This window comes from Colletes latitarsis, chromosome 7 (genome assembly GCF_051014445.1).
Source record: "Colletes latitarsis isolate SP2378_abdomen chromosome 7, iyColLati1, whole genome shotgun sequence".
In the NCBI taxonomy this organism is placed as follows: domain Eukaryota; kingdom Metazoa; phylum Arthropoda; class Insecta; order Hymenoptera; family Colletidae; genus Colletes; species Colletes latitarsis.
In genome coordinates this window covers 9,432,716-9,453,125 of record NC_135140.1, presented here as the reverse complement: position 1 = coordinate 9,453,125, position 20,410 = coordinate 9,432,716, and the positions used below count along the sequence as shown (strand labels likewise).

The window sequence follows — 20,410 nt, the reverse complement described above, 5'->3', positions numbered from 1 at the left end:
ATTACTAAAAATGTAAAACGAATTTTTAAGAAAAATCGACAGGGGGTAGGTGTCTAAATTTTTCGACGAAAAAAAAAATTTTTAATTAATTCTGAAAAAATTATTTTTGGTTGCGGGGGTCAATCACAATCATTTTTGGTCAATAGACATACCCCCGAAATCCTACTCAGTTTCGAGAAAAAAATTCTTCATCGAAAACATAATTTCTGGCCAGAAATGTTACCTCGAAATTTCATGCGAATCTTTAAAATGTCATAACTCCTGAACGGATTGGACGATTTTGATGTTTAAAAAAGCAAACTACGCGTATTTTGATGGAGAATATGTACAAATCGCAAAAATATTCGAAAAGTTGGTCCTTGACCCCGCAAAATGAGAAGAACCACATAAAAATGGTCCGATTTTCGAACGTTCATAACTCCTACAATAGTGAATATATTTCAATGAAACTTTTTTCTGAAGTAGAGCTTGTGTGTACCTACAAAAAAGTATTAGACAACTTTTCTATAGGGCGTCAAAAAAAATTACTAAAAATCAAAACCGAATTTTTAAGAAAAATCGACAGGGGGTAGGTGCCTAAATTTTTCGTCGAAAAAAAAAAATTTCAAATCGTTCTGGAAAAAGTATTTTCCATTGCGGGGGTTAATTACAATCATTTTTGGTGAATAGACATACCCCCGAAATCCTGCCCATTTTCTAGAAAAAAAATTCAGTACGGCCGGAACTTTAAACGTTAATAACTTTTTAACGAAGCCTTCATCAATAAATTAGTATTCTTGATTTTCGTCTTATTTTGGCCTCTCGAATCTTCCATTAATATTTTTTCCACGGGTGGGAAAAGGGGTCACTTGTATTTACTGTATTTATTAAAGTGATAGTTACTATTATAAAATCAGAATTATTAATATTCTTTCTCGTTAATGTCTGTAATATTTTTATTGAAAATACAATACAATTTTAACAATAAAGAGGAAGATTACGACCAAACAAGAAAGAAGAGAAACAAGAGGATATAAAATTACTTAAAAAAAAATATGTATTATGTATAATACAATACTTATGATATATTTCTAAATGATTATGCTTTTGAAAGGCGACAATACTATTAATATTTATGATACCCGTACAATAAATAATAAGATAGTAACACATCATACATTTTTACATTTATTCATAGAATTATTTATTACGTATACAACGTAATGTATTTTTCAATAACACATATATACGTAACATTATTCGAAAAATATAAAAACATTTATAATAAAGTGAGTTTGAGACTTTTCGAAAGTCGTGTTCTTGCTTATGGTTCCTTCGACACATTTTACCCCCTCGATGAGCAGAATACGATAAAAAAAAAGATATTTGACCAGTTTTGCGGTCGATTAAAGGGTCAAGACTGTCTTTTGGGTGCAAATTAACAAAGCGGCGCGAGTTTGAACATCGAATTTCGGAATAGTTTTGTCCCGGTTTTGGGCGTGGATACTGTGCAGCGTGGGAAGCGTGTCTTGTCACTGACAAGTTCTATCCGCAGGATGAAATCATACTCGTATAGTGTGCAGCACCGTGGCACCGGTGATTGAGACAGGCCGGACAGGGCGCTTAAACGAATCTCGACGGTTAGAGCACGCCGGTACAAATCCTAGGGTAGTTAAGGCGTCTTAAGCGCCTTGTATGTATTCGTCCAATTCTGTAGGAACGAGGTGTAATTGGCTCTTTCTATCCCCGTCGGCCACGCGATACCGAGTTCGAAGTTCCAGAGATATAGCGTCTAGCAGGTGCGCCTCTAAGTTCTGAGGGACTAAAGTAGCCCGAGAGTCCGTGCGTATAACTCTGCAGTTTAAGATTGACCTAACAAGGCAAGGACACGAACTGTTCGACTTCGATTTTAATCTGCCTTCGCGGAACGATAGCAGAGCGATCCTTCTTGGTCTATGGAAAATATTAGGTGTAGATAGCCGGGAGTTTTTGAGATATAAATAAAGTGGGGTAATTATAAGTTAGCTCTGTATAAACACGTCGATTATTTGCGGGATATATCGTTTAATATTAATTCCGTTCATAAATTTTTCTGTATTTTTACATATACCAAATAAGAGCTTATCGATGAGTCTAATGATCGCTAGTAAGTGACGCGACCAATCTATTGCAATTCAGACACTGTAAATTTTTATTCTACATTTTCGACTTATTTTTTTACGTTATATTACTCCCGCCGCTGTTGTACTATGATTACTGAGGCACCCTGTGGATATGAGCGTAGTTCAGATTGAGTCGTGGCAGTTATAGAATTTAGGCACCTACCCCCTTGTCGATTTTGATTGAAAATTCGTTTTTCATTTTTAGTAATTTTGTTTGATGCGCTATATGAAAGTTGTGTAATACTTTTTTATAAGTACCCTTGAGATCTACTTCAGAAAAAAACTTTCATTGAAATATATTCAGTATTGCGGGAGTTATAGCAGTTTGAAAACTGGACCATTTTTATGGGGTTTTTCTCATTTTGCGGGGTTAAGGAACAATTTTTTGAATATTTTTACGATTTCTACATATTCTCCATCAAAATACGCGTTGTTTGCTTTTTTAAACATTAAAATCGTCCAATCCGTTCAGGAGTTATAACATTTCAAAGATTCAGATGAAATTTCAGGGAAGCATTTCTGGCCTCACATTAGATTTTCGGCAAAGAATTTTTTTCTCGAAACTGAGCAGGATTTCGGGGGTATGTCTATTCACCAAAAATGATTGTAATTGGTCCCTGCAACTAAAAATAATTTTTTCAAGACGATTCAAAATTCTTTTTTTCCACCAAAAACTTTCGGCACATATTTGAATTTTTTTCTCGAAACTGAGTAGGATTTCAGGTGTATGTCTATTCACTAAAAGTGCTTATAATTGACCCCTGAAAGCGAAAATATTTTTTCCAGAACGATTTAGAATTTTTTAATTTCACCGATAAATTTAAGTGAAACATGTCAATGTATGGTCAGACTGTACATTTTCGGTAAGGATTTTTTTTCTCGAAAGTGCGTAGGATTTCGGGGGTATGTCTATTCACCAAAAATAATTGCAATTGACCCCTGCAACGAAAAATAATTTTTCCAGAACGATTTGAAACTTTTCAATTTCACCGAAAAATTTGAGCACCTGTTGATTTTTCTTAAAAATTCGTTTTTCATTTTTAGTAATTTTGTTTGACGCCCTACAGAAAAGTTGTCTATTACTTTTTGCAATGCCCATGAGTTCTACTTCAGAAAAAAGTTTCATTAAAATATATTCACTATTGCAAGAGTTATGGCAATTTGAAAATTGGCCCATTGTTATGGGGATTTTCTCATTTTGCGGGGTCAAGGAACAATTTTTCGAATATTTTTGCATTTTCTACATATTCTTCGCTAAAATACGCGTCATTTGCTTTTCGAAATATTAAAATCGTCCAATCCGTTCAGGAGTTATGGCATTTCAAAGATTCACATGAACTTTCAAGGAAGCATTTCTGGCCTCACATTAGATTTTTTGCAAAGAATTTTTTTCTCGAAAGTGCGTAGGATTTCGGGGGTATGTGTATCCACCAAAAATGATTGTAACTGAGCCCCGCAACCAAAAATAATTTTTTCAGAATGATTTTAAATTTTTTAATAACTTTTTAATAAAGCCTCAGTCACGAAATTGATATTCTTGATTTTCGTCCTATTTTGGCCTCTAGAATCGCCCATTAAAATTTTTCCCAGGGGTGGCCGAACACCCTGTATACAGACCTAACTTGTAACTGTTCCGCTTTACTTATTTATATTTAAAAAATTGTAGAGTATCTACACCTAATACTTTATGTACGCCAAAAGGGATCGCCATAGTTCTGCAAAGGTATATTAAAATTGAAGTCGGACAGTTCGTGTCATTCCCTTGCAAGAAGCGATTACCGTCCATCCCAGTGGACGGATATGAGTGGAATTCAGACAACTGGGCCGTCGGTCTTCGAAATTCCCGACCGTAGATGGGAGGGAAGAGATTGTCTCGCTGTCGGTTTACTCTATAAACGTCGACGCGGAGACATCTTATTCGCGGGAAAAAGCGATTCGAGAGAGCCCCGGAGAATATTATACCGCCATTGCTCAGAATTGAGGGGCTCGGTGGAAAGGAACCACACGCCACATACACGTCGATTTTTGTTTCTTTCGTGCCCTCAGCTTTGGTTTTACCAATAAACAAAACAAGCTCGCGCTCGGAAAATCGAGGGATGAGACTTCTCCTGCGTCGCTTGGCTGGACGACTTCTAAGATTCGAAGAAATTCTAGAGAATATCGAATATCAATGATATTAAATACCAGAGATATTAAAAATCACAACAGAATAATAACAATAAAGAAGGATGAAATACTTCATCTTTACAAGTAAATTACATTCGAAAACTCGATAAAATGGTTTGCAATAAAAAGAAGAAAATTTTCGATAAAATAATACTTCATCGTCAGGATATTTCACTTCAAAAAAATTTCCTTATAGTTAGTTCGATAAGAAAGAAGTTTTAGATTTCTTGAAAGAGATTTAAGTCAGCGATGGGTCGATTATGGCTTGGAAATCGAGTTTAAACGTATTTGTATAGGCAATTTGCAGAACGTATTATTGCCTTACGCGAGTTATATTTTACGCCAGGGTTGGACATTTCAAGCGAGCGGTAATCCAAAACACATTTCCCGCGAAGCGAAACAATTTTCACATGAAAATGACATTACTGTCATGAAGTGACGGGCTCAGTTACCGGATTTTAATCCCGCGTCAATGCTATGGGATGATATTGGTAAAGCAATATCATGTTAAAACCCATGAAATTTGAACGACATATTCGATATCATTCAGAAACCACAGAATGATATTCATATTGTTCGATATGCGTGTGTAGTTCTCGTCAAACAGAATGGCAGAGCAACAAAACTCTTAAATTTCTTTGACATAATTATTTTTTTATATTAGGTATTATTATTTAGTCCTGGGCACATTCTTGCCAATAAATTGAATATTTACGAACCGTGTATCTCGCTTTTAATTTTATTCAATTTCCACCAGGCGAGCGGGGAAAATAATTATATGAAAAATGTTCTATGTTACAGTAATTGTCGTCTCGTATTTATTCGGGGATTCACAGTTTAAATTAAATTCAAATTTGTTGATGAATGTCGCCAGATTATTTCACAGCAATGCCCCTATTTTTATTCAGAATGTTTATTCGCAAAGTCACGAGCACCGCGCAGCGATTAATTTGTAATTAAATTAACTTTTTAATTACGGAGAGTTAGTCAGACTGTTCTTTACTCAATTTCAGCTCGATGGATTTGTATGGATCGCGTTGGAAAAAGTATTCCAAATTAAACGCGAGCTAATTAACAAATTATTATACGCAGTGAAAAATAGTTTTAATATCGAATAAATAATAACTCGGTGGAAAAAATAAACTTGCAAGCCCATTAATGCGTGATTAATATTTAAATATCACTTTATTTGGACGTGTGTTTAAAGAAATAAAGATTTTATAAAATTCTAGAATAATTTCTAAGCGAGACATTCTAGAAAACTTGAAACACATTTTAAAAAAGATGAGAATTCGGGGAAAAAGTTATTCATAAAGTACAATTAATTGCGATTAATTGCGATTAATTGTACTTTAATTCATTTTCTAATTTTGATTTTTAGACAAGTTAATAACAATGCATTGTGAAGGCAGCTTAATTATTTTTCTTGGATAGATTTATCGATGTTAGGAAACAATTATAGTCAACGAATGTGTAATTAAACCCCTCAAAATCGATCGTATAGAATTCGACTAAAGTTTAGTCGGATATTCTTACGAGAATCGCATGCAAATGTCGAGAGCTGAAATTCTAGAAACTTCAATACCAGTTTCTTGCGTTAAATTTCAAAGGAAACGAGGCAATAACGTCCTGACACAGTCGTCGACGAGTACAGAAACGTTTGAAAGAGGAACGTGAGATCTCGAGTGGTAGTAAAAAAGAAAAAAATTCGCTCCTCTTCGATTGCAAAATACGTAGGTACACAGGATCGAAAATCTGGTCACGACTTTCCACTTTAAATAAAACCATGGTGCAAAAAAAACAAAAGTCACAACGCGAGATAGGGGTCAGTTCCATTGACCAAAATCAGAAAATATTCCAGATTGAAGAAATTAAAGTAAATCATCGCTGAACGTAATATCCTTTTCTTAATGTCATGAAAAAGTTTCCAACCGGAAGTGTCCTTTGTTCGAGTCTTAATTTCGTATTGAAAGTCGCAGGGTACCTAGTGTGAATTTTAATTCCAGTAAAAAAGAATGTTTCTCCTTTAAAGGGGACACTGGGCGCTTAAGACTGGCCATTCTATCTGTCGCAGAGTATTACACACGAAAACACGCGCAAACGGTATTTGCACAACGTCGACATTACCAGTGACACACGGGAAAGAGAGTACAAAAGTGCCGCTACTCTGGAAACGGATGGTCGAAGCGATAGGAAGTCTATTCGAGGGGAAATTGCTGGTGCTTCGATCACCGGGAAAATGGTCTTTCATCAGTGTACTAATTCAACGGTTGCGTGGCAGCTTCCTGCCAACTAAGCAATCGTAACTGCGAGATCGAAGTTCCCGAGCACGCGTACACCGAATGCCTTCGCCTCTAAGAACAACGCGAAACGTTTGCATAATACGTCACGGGGACAATCACGATCGCAATCAGTTCAAGTACGGTTTCGTTATTCCGTGTAATGGACATACTTCAAACGGGCCTGAGAATATTCGCCCTGAGTTTCCTGTAATCGAATATACCAAGTTCTGAATTTATATGATTAAGGATACAGGATTTACGGCAATGCTCGGATAACTGCAAGTCGTGTTCGATCGGATAAGTGAAAGGTCATTCTTACTACTGTGACGGGACTCCCCTTGACGCGTCAAAGAAGCTCGTCGAGTAGTGTAACCTGATCTGGGCTCGAATATCGGCGAGACAATAGATATATAGTACATAATGCAAAGATGAAACTTTTTTATTTTTGTTTCTTTTTTTCAATGAAACCTTCATCGATGTTTCGGTGACAGTTTTCTGATTAAAATAAGACCAAACACGATATAATTTGTTTTTAACTTACCTCTAATAGAGTATAAAATCGTGTTAAATACGATTAAATGTTCGTACTCGTTTGATACGCGATTATGATCTAAGTTATATCGTGTTTGATCTTACTTTAAATGAAATAATGATTGCATCCTGTCATTTTATAGTTTTTTAAAAATATATTAGATACATAAAGTATTTAACTTTTCCAGGGCTTTCTCTAATATAGGAAGAATTCAATAGAATCGTAACTTTTTTAAATATATTCGACAAATAATAACTCTGAAGTAAGATTTCAAATACGATTTCGTCGTTTCTTATTTTCGTCTTGCAACGGCCTATAGAATCACTCCGTAAATTATTGCCCACCTGTAGGTAAACACCTTGTATATGATCTATTATAGGGAGAAAGAAATCGATTTTCCGATTAAGAATATTGTTGGTATCATCGATAAGAGGATTGTAGATATTGTCGAGTAATTTTTGCTTAAATATTTTTGAAATGATGCCTAAAATTTAATATTCGATCTTTATGGCAGGAACGAATTAATGAATAATTAAATGCGAATAATAAAAATAGGAAATTCAATTATAGAATAGGTTATTTCGTAATGAACAAATAAAAATTGAAGTGTTCGATCAGATAAACTGCACGAATAAATTGCTTTTGTTTTATTGATTATCCGTTGTTCGAATACAATTTTATAGATTTTTGTTATTTTCCAATATATTTTATTCTATAATGCAAATACAAGAATACTTTTTTATTTAAATAATAGTACTCGAATAATAATACTCTGATAGTGGTATTAGAATTAATAAAATTACCATAATGATATACGAATGATTAAATTCGAAATTCATTAGAATGCATTTAAATTATTGGAATAGTTCCATTCTCATTATCAACGGAAATGAGAAATTGGAAAATTTAAAAATCACTGTGTTGAGAATACACGTAGTTAAACTATGCTGGAGAATGATTCCCCCGGGAAACATAAAGAGAAGCTATAAAATTAATTTTCATCGCGTAGTTTCGTAATCAGTTTTGTTTTCAAGATGTACACGGTCTGAAATTTAGTTGAAAAGTTATATTCATAATAGACACGAAAGTTAACTAAAATTTCGCTTCTTTGATGAATTTATGAGCCTTAATGTTAAACATACTAACACGTTTACGGAAACATAATATAGTAATCTTCAAGTTATGGAATTGTAAATTGTACAAATTAATAATGAATATCATTACTGAAGTTATGCTGAAACGTATGTCAATGCCATCGACAAATTTACGTTGAAAATTCCTACTCGTGTACACGATTTGACACTTATTGATACCCATTAATTAGTACAATTAATTTTGACATGTGTTTAATTACTGTCACAAACTATCATAAATAGAAGGAGGTTCGATAATAATCGATAATATGTTTAGAAAGAAAAACGTAATTGACGACTTTTTGAAATTAGAATCTGGTGAATTTTCTCTGTAATATAGAAAAATATAAATTGATACGACTATTAGAAATTAATCATAATTTCAGTGCTCTGACCTAGATGCACAGTTTTTATGTACACAACTTCCACTCAAATCTGGAACAGCAAAGCTGCCACAGAAGGAAATTGTTTACATGAATAATGAAGTTAATCATTCAACTTTCATCAAAATGTCATTACCAGAAGTAAGTACTGAAACAACATTAATTTATATCATTATAGATTGTCGGGTTTACGTTTTAATTTTAGATGTCTCGTTTCTGAAATGTCACGGCAAATATATTCCAAACAAAATGAATAATAAGTAGAAAGCTATTAGAAAACAGACACGAGCCTAAGATTTTCTAATATGGGTTTTTTAAATCACGCGATATTTATTATTTTATCTATTTGTTCTATTTTCCTATTTAAAGTAAATTGAAAAATTGATAATACCGTAAAAAAATACTTTATAAATATTCATAAACAATCCTTTTAGAAATTTTTTACTTTCGATTATTAAATCGAGCATTGGAATATTTGATAATTGACAGCAATTTTCCTCTTTTTTTTTTTAATAAGAACAACTTAGAAACGAAATTCATGTTTGATACGTTTAATTAAAAATTGTTTATTTGTGAAACTGTTGAGACAGTTTTTTATTTGTTCCTAAACTCTGAAAACAATGTATTTTTCAAACTTCATACATTTGTTTGTGTACGCTTTTCATACAAAAATAGAAACTTATTGAAGAAATACAAGAACAGGAGCAGTTCGGTGAAAAAAAACACACGCCACCGATGCCTATGATTTTTCAAATTCTATTCATTCGAAACAAAGAATGACATGGTTTCGTATTCAGCGCGAATAGACCGGAAACACAACAAGAAAAATATTGAACATTTTCTCAAATAACGTGCCTTTTAAAAAATACTAGTGAAATTTCACGGACAAAGCAAAACTAATATTCAAATAAAAAAAAAACGAGATTGGTGATACCTTTTTGTAGTAAATACACGTATTGATATTCATTGTATGTCATTTTAATTTGTTGGTTATTGCAATATGAAAATATATGAAATTGTATATATAAAATATTGAAGGCAATATTGCAGTAAAAAAAAAAGGAATTCCATTGAAATTATTAGTTTGGGTGGGGGGAAAAATGTAAGCAGATATTTCAGAGGAACTTGGATTGCACATACTATGGGTTGAGTATCAGGTTATTCCTCAAATTTCATTTCAGCTTTCTTATACATCAAGTTTCTTTTTCTCACGAACATCCACCATGTACTTTATACTTCATAGTATTAAATTTCTCATTAATATTATATAATAATATCGTTACTAGATTCTTGAATATCACGAGTGTCAAATATTAATCAGGATTTCTGATCATTTTTCAGAGAAAATTTCAGGTATACATTTAACAATTCTTTTTAACATTTTCCTATCCTTAACAATTCTCCCTAAAATTTAGAAAATATAAGGCTCCCAACTTTTAACAATTCTGCTTAAAATTAAAAATATGTAAAGTTTCTAGCGATTGACAATTCTAAAAATGGGGTTGAATATAAAAAATAGATACTATTGAAATTTTTAATAATACAAAAAAAGAATTCGTGAAACTAATATCAGAATATGCACTGTTTTAACCTCGTGTATCTAAAAGGACTACTATGGGAATTCTATTCTATTGTTATTTCGTTTACGAAGATTTCAAAACCTTGCGACGAATTTATTTCACAGAAACAGAAGTTATCCACATTTTTCTGTACCGTGAATTTTTTTCTCCATCCCCTTTAGATTCTGAGGCACCCTCTGGGGATTGCACCTTCTTTGGAAATCGTTGTCGAAGGTATTCTTAAGAAAACATCGGTGCATTGTTGGGAAACGTCAACTTCGGTCCGCGACGGGGTGAATACGCTTATGAGTTGGGCGTCATAAACATTTTTACGAAAGTTTCGTGTTGCCTTCTTGTAGAAGTACTGACGAGGTACGCTTCACCGTCTGCCCCCCCTGGAAACTCTTCAAAACGCGACAGTGACTAATCAGAATATTAATTTCTATGGTCGAACGACAAACCCCGCGAAGGCGGAGCAGTGACTAATGAGAAAATTAATTTCTATGGTCGAACGATAAACTCTTGATTGTAGAACAGTGGCTAATCAGAAAATTAATTTCTGTGGTCAACTGATCCGGACGCGCGATAACGTTTCACCCTTTGCGGGATAATAGTACGGTCAACCCTCCTACAACGCGGTTCCGTTCGTTTCGCGTTGTATCGAAAGTTAGAAATAATACAGGAAACAAAATTTTTATATTTTATCTTTGCAAAAATAACCGTTCGAATTCGCGAAATCACCATCGTTTAAATATTGCAATACTTCCAATTCTATGGAGTTTTCGAGGTTATTTGTGGATTTCTTCAAGAAGACACACAGACTGATTTAATTGGGATCGCGAGAGTCACTAAAGGAATTTTTTTTAATTTAATTACGTCCATCTTCGTTTAAGTTTTTAGCAATCTATCATAATTTCCATGATGGACGGTTAACAGTCGCGATCATATAATCGTACACGATGCTCGAATAAATCGTACGGATATCGAATTAAAATAAATTGAACGTTTCAAAGCGAGGCTCCGTAACTGTTGCTATTTTTCAAATGAAATACTGTTTTTAAACACAACTTTAAATATTTATCGCAAAACGATTGAAATATTTTTCTGAATTTACTCTTTGAATATTTCACTCGACTCTCAGTTTATGTGCATCGCTGTATATAAATAAAAATATGGCGCCAATGCATTAATCTAAAACGCTGAAGAAAATTTCTGATGTAGCAATAAAATTGTAGAATGCATTTCGCGCCCCCTGGAAGGAAGCAAACTTGTATTTTATCGGATTACCCGCTTCCTATTTGGTTAAATCTGGCGTTAGTCCAGTTCTTCGTGTACTATCAAAACCTCGTAACCGTATCGATATTATGAAGAGAGATGGCGTTTGGTTACCTCTAAGAACACTATGGCTATATATATTCGGAAACTTGATAGTCTCTTAGCCGTAAGAATCCCACTAAATTGCCACTATTAATATATTTACTATCTTTATCGTATTTTTCTATTTTATTACACCCAATTTGTATTACTGAATTTTATTACATATTTTCTATTAATACGTTACGCAATATTTTAAATATAATTGCATTAAGATTAAAATATTTCTGAAATCGTTCTGTTTAATATAAATTTTAAATCCAGGCACAGACTCGGATTATTATTACTTAAATAAAATGAAATTCATATTGTCGCAGTATTCTCGTATTTACCTGAGTTTCGAGGGTTTCCAGTTACAAAAATAGCAGAAAGCTTCGACTTTCGAAATTACGAGATTTCCGGTGTTCCGTCCTTAAACAATACGCATTTGTATGATATAAATCAGTATTATTAAATACGTAGAAAATACGAAATGGATCGAATGTCGATACTATTGATCAAATTTTATCTTACGTTCCTTGCAAACATTTCGTATTTGAGTTTGCTTTTTATCGTTTTTAAAACATTTAACATTTTCAAGATATCCAAGCTACGAAAGACTTGTTTAGAACTTTCAAAATTTCTGAAAATTTACGACAAAATTTGAGACCTTCTGTCACCCCAATTTTGCAAAATTCTTTGAAGACTTTTTATAAATTTCCGTTTACTCGCGAATAATAGGAAATTTATTGTCCTGTCATTTAATAAAGCACTGTAAATAAAATACAGCTTCCGTTCGACATGTGCAATTTAAAAGCTTTGAATCTTTTTAACGAGAGTCGTGTGAGTATAACTTTTGTTTCCATGAAAAAAGTGGAAAGAGATTTAAGAAAAATTGATATCCTCGTGAATATATTGTCAGAAGAGATATTTTTCAATAATTGCAGAGGCAAGTGGAATCTAGGCGAGTGTGAATTCAGGTTTCGGTAGCAAGTTACAACCTTTTGAGCCCAGTCATCTACAAAATTTGATCAATAATAGAGGCCGTGCTTCCTAGTACCTCGTTCCGGATACTCGACTGAAAATCACGCGTTATTTCGTACGTCGATTCCCAATTTACGACATACGCAACACGACTATTGAACTATCCCCACAACACGAAACACAGAAAAATTATTCCAAACTACGCATCAGCTTATATTAGTCGAATCCAAGTGTAAACGACCATCGTTGTAAGTTCAATTGTAGGAAAAAGTCAACGTTAATAATTACTAATTTTTTAATGTTCTAAGCTTTTAAGGCTCCTAAAACATTTAAGGCTTTCAAGACTCCTAAAATATTCAAACAGTCAATACTTGAAATATTTAAGATTCCCGAAACGTTGAAACGACTCAAGCTGGTGAGTTTGAAAATACATAATATAATAATAATTATATTTTATGGTCAATTTCCATTCCAGATTTGGGATATCAAATTTTCGATATTCTATAATTATTATAACGTTTTTAATAAGACAAGTTTAAGTTAATAATATTTACGTTTTTCTGATCGAAATGTACACTTATCGGGGTCAGGAAAAATTATCGTTTTCTCTGTCCATCGACTCATCGAAAAAAGATTTACCACAATCGAAGAGAAAAATACTATAAAAAATTATATCGATTGAAATATTTTTATAACCAAGCGCCCGTGATCTTGGAATAGAGTGTCTTTAATTCGTTAATCAGTTAAACTTCGAAAAATCTCTTATTTGGTATTCCCAAATCTGCGCTTAACGATGGCCCCAGAAATAGTCGAAAACGCTTGGAACGCGCTGCTAATTTCGTCCACGATATAATAAGGATCGTATCGTTTAGAGATAATTAAAATAATTCCAAATACTTGGCGGAACGAGACATTCGGAATTAATCGGCGTCTAGATGTGAGGCAGGAAGAAATCCTGAAACTCGGCGTTGGCACTCCAGCTGCGATCACTTTATCGTTACACTTGATTAAATCCAGATACCGACGAGTCCCGGGGTCTTTCACTTTACACTTAATCGAGCAAACGATACATCTCACAAAATCATCAGGACCACGTGGGGGATGGTAACCGATGGAGAATGGGCCATTCACCGTGAAAAGTACGTCACCAGTACACTGTACGTTACACGATCCCATCTAATCTGACAAGCTCAAAACGGGAACGACGTTAAAGGAGATTGGTCTGTCGCGTCGCGTTACTGCTCCATTTTCTAACGAGTTTCTGACAGATTTTCTGGCTAAATTCTGCCCACCGTCAAGTTTTCATTCGACGTCCGCGACCAGATAGAAATCTGTTGATCGTTTCCAGCCGCCACGCTGTCTCGTTCTATATCTCTCATATTAATATTCACGATCGAATTTTGATCGTTCGTTGACCCTACGATCTTTCGTCTTCCTCTTTCATCCCTTTTCTATCTTACTTGAAAATTAAGTCGAGTGCTTTACGGTCGTTGATAACTAGTAAATACACTTGATTTTTAAATCTTAAATCGAATTTATATTATATCCTCGTTTCTGAACTCTTCTTCTCAATCTTATTCCTTGTTCCTCGTTTCTAAACAAAATTGTGACTTTAATGGCAATGGTAGTTTAATTGTACATTCTGATCATTTATTAATAAACTTTGCTTGGACATCTCTATCTTATTCCCTGTTTCCTGTTTCTAAACAAAATTGTGAGTTTAATGGTGGTCGATGAACTTGATCATTTCTGGTTTCTTCTTCGATGTTTATATTCTGTCGACTGATCTTTATTAATAGTCACTTGGACACTTCTTCGACGTTACTTTTTTATTTTTCAATTATTCATTAACAGCATAGCGTTTTGTTTTTTATTCGAACGTTTCTGGCCATTCTTGTACAGTCTTCTTCTGATATTAATTCCTAATCATTCATTAATTAACTTCGCTTGGATATCTCAATCTTGTTCCCTGTTTCTTGTTTCTAAACAAAATTGTGAGTTTAATGGTGGTCGATGAACTTGATCATTTCTGGTTTCTTCTCCGATGTTTATATTCTGTTGACTGATCTTTATTAATAGTCACTTGGACACTTCTTCGACGGTACTTTTTTATTTTTCATGATCATTCTTCTTCGATATTAAAATTCTATTACCAACTTTCGATTATTCATTGACATTTTTTACCTCTCGATTTGTAAATTTAAATACGAATTTTGAGGACGTTAATAAATACTATAGCTTCGTGTTCTTCCTAGCAACAGACTTGCAAATAACTTTCACCACTGTGGGTATCCTCGTTTAATTTTTATCACGAGGTTATCGCACGTTTGTACATTTTTAAAGCAAGAGAAAATTGTAGGAAATATGCACCGTTCGAGCGAGACATTCTTGGCCGCGAAACGAGGAATAAAATAAAATCCTCGAAGCGTGCAAGTTTTTGTCTAACATCGACGACTTGCGCGCAACTCTCGTCGTAATTGGCCAGCTAATTGCGTTCTGATAAATTTGCACAAAAGGAAACAACCTGAGCCCCGAGTCGCCGCTCTAAATTAATTTATCACGTTTTACTTAAAGAAAAAAGGAACTACATCAAACGTTGTTCAATTTAAATAATACGACAAAATGATTTATTCCTTCCGCCATTGTTTCGACTATATTCGATTTTAAAGTTTTTCGAACGGGGCACGAGAGGCTGAAAAATCGACGCCTACATAAAAATTATTCGAACCTCGCTCAATTTATTTTTTCCATTAACTTTCAATCTCGAAAACTGAAACTGCTTTTTGTTAAACGTTTACAAAGAAGCGTTTAATTACGGCGACTACAATGACGGGAAAATTGTAGGGAAAAAAAAAAAAAGAAAAAATGAAAATGCGTACCGCTTTCGTTGTTATATTCCGAGCGGAAGAAAGTACGTTTAATCTCCGTTCAAATCGTTCCTCTCACTTGAATTCGGTCGCGAACATTTAAAGTTTCCAACTGTTCGACGTTCGCGAAAAATCAGATTAATCGCGGTACAGCGGCGGAAATAATTTGTGGCGATAATGGGTTAATCGCGAAATTCCGAAATTTATGAAAAATATAATTATCGCGTTGGTCGAGCCAACTTTAAAAATTTATTCAAACACTCGTTAACCTATTTCGAATAATTGCATCGATCCGTTTTCAAATCTCGCAGAATTTTATATTTTCGTAATTAATTTCGAAATTAAGCAAACAGGAATTTTCTGTCGATATAAATTACACTTTAATTCGTATAATATCGTTGGATATCGCTCTGTCGGTCGAGCTCCAAAAATAAAGCAATAATTAAACTTCACTGACATCATTTCACTTTCAGTAAAATTAAATTCGAAATACACCACGAGAAAAAAGGGGGAGGAATTATACAAAATTTATTCAAATCCCTTGCCTCCCATTCGTTTCTATCCTAAAATTCCAAAACTTCACTGAAATCATTTCACTTTCAATCAAATTAAATTCGAATTATACCACAAGAAAAAAAGGGAGAAATTATACAAAATTAATTCAAATTTTGTCCCCTCTCCCCTCCGTTCGTTTCTATCTCAAAATTCTAAAACTCCAACCGTTGCAACGATTGTTATGCTCCAAAATGAAACAGTAATTAAACCTCACTTTCAATGAAATTAATTTCGAATTATACCACGAGAAAAAAAGGGGAGGAATTATACAAAATTAATTTAAATCCCCCTCCCCCAGTTCGTTTCGATCACAAAATAAAACAGTAATTAAACCTCACTTTCAATAAAACTAAATTCCAATTATATCACAAGAAGAAAATGAGAGGAATTATACAAAACTAATTCAAATTTTGCCCTCCCCCATTCGTTTCTATCCCTAAATTCTAAAACTCCTACCATTGCAACGATTGCAACGATCGTTGTGCTCCAAAATAAAGCAATAATTAAACTTCACTGAAATCACTTGCAATAAAATTAAATTCGAATTATACCACGAAAAAAAAGAAAGAAGTTAATTCTATCCTAAAATTCTAAATCTCGGTTGCAACGAATCATTATACGATTTAGGGGGTAAGGCATCTTCGACACCATCTAACTGTGGCCACACAAGTCCGTGTTCTTCTCCGTTTCGATCACGTACGTTCAAACTGTCCGTAAAGTTTCCAAGGGTTCTCTTGATTACAGCTCGATTCAAGGTCCCAAAGAGGATCGAGTCGCGTTTAAAGAACAGCATCCGTGGTCTTCCCGTGTCAGCGCGAAATCTATTGCGCCCCCCCGGAAGCGGTCCCGCCGTGAGGACCGCAAACAAATGTTATCGAGTGGCGGTTCCAAACTTCCTGCCTCGCTCTCGACGTGAAATTCAAAGCTTGCGTGCCGCGGGTCGCGTCGAAGCATCGCCTCTGAACGAAACCGGGACGTCGACCGGATCTGAATACCCGGTGTCCAGCACAGATACGCACCGTTTTCACGCGTGGACCGCCGGTTACGCGACGAGACGCGGATCCTTCTTGCGACGCCCGCGCGATCTGCTACTTTTATCCACCACGTGGCTGTCGAGGTCCGCCGTCGACGGAGGTACAACGATCGAACAGGATTTTTTCACAACTCAATGACCCGGTATATTCGTCACTAGGAGGGATTAAGGGGGTCGGTGAACGCCGTGGGTGGTTCGTACGGTGATAACGTTCTCCGAGAGAAATTCCTCCCACGCGATACTACGTCCGACGTAATCCTCGCGTGGCGGTTTGTCCGCGACTGAGAGAGCTTGCGGGGCCACCCCATCCATGTTTCTCGGCTTGGCCGCCCACAGCGCTGCCACCTTCGCTAGAATCCCAAAACCCACCCCCCCTCTCCTATTCCCGGTCGGTTTCTCCCTTCTCGGCTGCAGCCACCCTACTCTGTCTTCCACACCTTCCCCGATCCGTTGCTTCGTGACAAAAACAACCCTCTGTCTTCCTCTCGGTAGTCGCTGGCCTCTTAGGACCTGCACTTCTGCCCGATGGACGCGTCTGCATTGTGTCGGCCGCGGGAACCAGTCACCCTGACGGTCATTGGAATTTTGTTTTCGTCGTTGGGTGTATCGCGACGCGCGTTGATCGACAATTTAAAACCCTCGACGTGCGATTTAATTTCAAATAATTCTTCGAGCGTGTACTGTTTAATTTTGTTTAAATTTGTGAGGTACAAGGAATGGCCACGGGAAAGAATAGATTTGTTTTGCGAATACCTCGTGAATGGAAACATGTGTTGATTTTAATATATGAGACTCGATGATGAGTGAGTAGCCTCATGATCGTGAAACATGTTATCGTGAACTTGTAACGAGTCAGATTCGCCATTGTATGGCAAGGGGTTAATGACCCTTAGGTGAAAACAGAGTCGTGGTTCTTTACGATCCTCGTCGTTATCTCGGATAAATTTTTGTAATTTTTCTTGCAGTATTTCCGGAAATATTTAGGTACAGCATAATTGCTATAGCCTTAACGACCCTTCGTCGTGATTCACGGTGGGAGTTGTAGGATTTTAATTTTTCGATTTTTCCACCCTTCTCTGTACACGCGTATTTTTCCCATTTATTTGATTTAATTCCTTGTAATATTTCTTAGCAAACAATAAAGTGAGATTTGTTAATGTAGAGGAAAATAATCACTTTTCTAGATTTGTTATATTAAAAGCGTATTTTCTGAACAGTTAAATCATTTGATACGATTTCTATGCACTAAAAACAGATATAGAATGGAGTAAGATTTGTTAATATTATAAAGTAAGATTTGTCAGTATAGATCAAGATAATCATTTTTCTAAATTTGTCATGTTAAAAGAGAATTTTCTGAGCAGTTAAATTATTTGACATTCTTTTCCTGCATTAAAAACAACTATAAAATGAAGTAAGATTCTATAAATGAAAACTAGTACATTTATGGTAATTATCGATTCTTCTGCAAATTATATATAGCAATTCAAAATGTAAAAAAATTGAAGCAACAAACAAATTACTCATTTGTAACATATATCCAGGTACTCAAAGATCAAGTATATTAAAAATGGATTATAGTTTCTGAAAGTCTAGGTGATATGACAACAGCGGTTCGTATTTGTTTTAAACGACTGAAGAAATGTTTCGTAAGTACAAAATGTTTCAGTATAATACAGACGGGAAGAAATGAATTCTATGCGAACAAATAAGTCGAAAATGTAGAATAAAATTTGTTCATAGCAGGCTTCGTTTCCGAGAAAATCTGAGCTGCACATTCGCGCAAGTAGAAATATCGATTAAGGTTCAGACGCTCCAGAAATATTACACCCATCAAGCATTTAAATGTATATGGGAGAAATTTTATACAAGTACAAAGTATTAATAAAACAAGTCGAAGAAGTAGAACGTAATTTTGTCACATGGGACTTCGTTCGCGAGAAAATCTGAGTTAAAAATTAACGCAAGCAGAAATATGTATAATAGTCAGACGCGCCAGAAATATCGTATTAAAATTTCCAATATATTGTCAAAAAATGTATGCTACACTTTCGACCCATTTTTCACATACAATCATTCTCTGTTCGGTTATATTATGCTAATTGAGAATTCATCTCATAATATCGTAGGATAAGTCGCCAAATGTTGCAAATCAAAGGAACTAAATTTTATATACTGCCATCAGTTTTTCAAAACGATACGCGGAGTCCATTTGAAGTGAGTGATATATTTTTGACTAAAACGTTGCTTTCCAAACTGCATAATTGAAATCTGTGAAAAAGATCAAGTTGCTAAAATACGATTATTTGCAGACAAACGACAATTTAATTTACTGATTCTACGGACAAATGTCATTTGAACGTTCTAAAATTGTTTTTAATTTGCAAAATTCCACAGTTTAACCAGTAATCTGAATTTTAGATATAAATAAATTTGTAAGGATGGACATTTTTATAATTCTCTGTCCCCGAAATGTTTCATATTTTTTTCGAAGATTTAATAATTCCAAAGCCAGAAAACGTTCAATATCCGCAGAGTGTTTATTTATCCATCTCGCTGTACGTTTGTTTTGTGAATTTGAATTTCAGTTCGCAGCGATATATTGGTTCATTAATTAACGTAATTAACAAATTAGCGTTGATCCTCTTACCACCGTATTAACTAAACTCAGTTAGATTCTCCTTATTCAAATACTGTCGAACATTATTTGTTTATATGCTGCAAGATAAAAGTAATGTAAAAATCATTATTATTGTTGTAAATCCGACGAACTGGTTAATGTTTTGTTTGTAGTAGCAACTTTAAAGTATAGAAAAGAAATGAATAAAAGTAAGTAAGGTATATAAATAAAAAAAGAATAGGTGTATTTTCTACCACTTCTTTTTTTAACTAAAGTGACGTTCAAATGACGAGAGATGTTACTAAAAATTCTTTGCATCAACTTGAACGTCATTTAGCTATACAATTCTATGTAGTTCAATTTAAGTTTTACATAATTCATCTAAAGTTTCAACAGGTTTGACACAGTTTGTTACCTACATTCTAGGATTGCAAATAATTCATCTCTTTGGTGAAGTATAATACGTGTTATTTAGCACATATTTTTCATACGTGGACTTCGATTCACAGGGACGAAGGTAGCGAGTCGCCTCTTTCGTCACTGAGGAATTAATGTTGCAATGAATGCGCCAGCGAGATCATTAGCGAACCTTCTTTTTAGATTTAAGTTGCTCATTTCAAAGTTCGGACATAACGATCCTATAACTGGAGTACACAGCTTTGCAAATTAATTCTGTTGTTATCTCGAGCTTTTTATAACGAGAAGGCTCGCTCAAAGGCGAGCGAACAACTGCTACAAAGAATGTCCGACTGGAAACAGGCCACCTTAATATCTTTGCTATTTTAAATACTAGGAACAAGTG

At 34.7% G+C, this 20,410-nt stretch overlaps 1 protein-coding gene across 6 annotated transcripts in view; it reads right to left on the bottom strand.

Annotated features, from left to right (window-relative positions):
- The window catches only part of LOC143343679 (protein amalgam), a 277,114-nt gene extending 259,863 nt beyond the window's left edge, over positions 1 to 17,251 (bottom strand). For 4 of the 6 annotated variants that reach the window (XR_013079998.1, XM_076768819.1, XM_076768816.1 and 1 more), the window contains exon 1: positions 16,975 to 17,251. The gene's annotated coding sequence lies outside the window, so the exon portion shown is untranslated. Of the gene's footprint in view, positions 1 to 13,430; positions 13,509 to 16,655; positions 16,781 to 16,974 lie in introns of those variants that run through there. The other 2 variants (XM_076768818.1, XM_076768817.1) reach the window with 2 other exon arrangements.
- Positions 17,252 to 20,410: the final 3,159 nt, after the last annotated feature.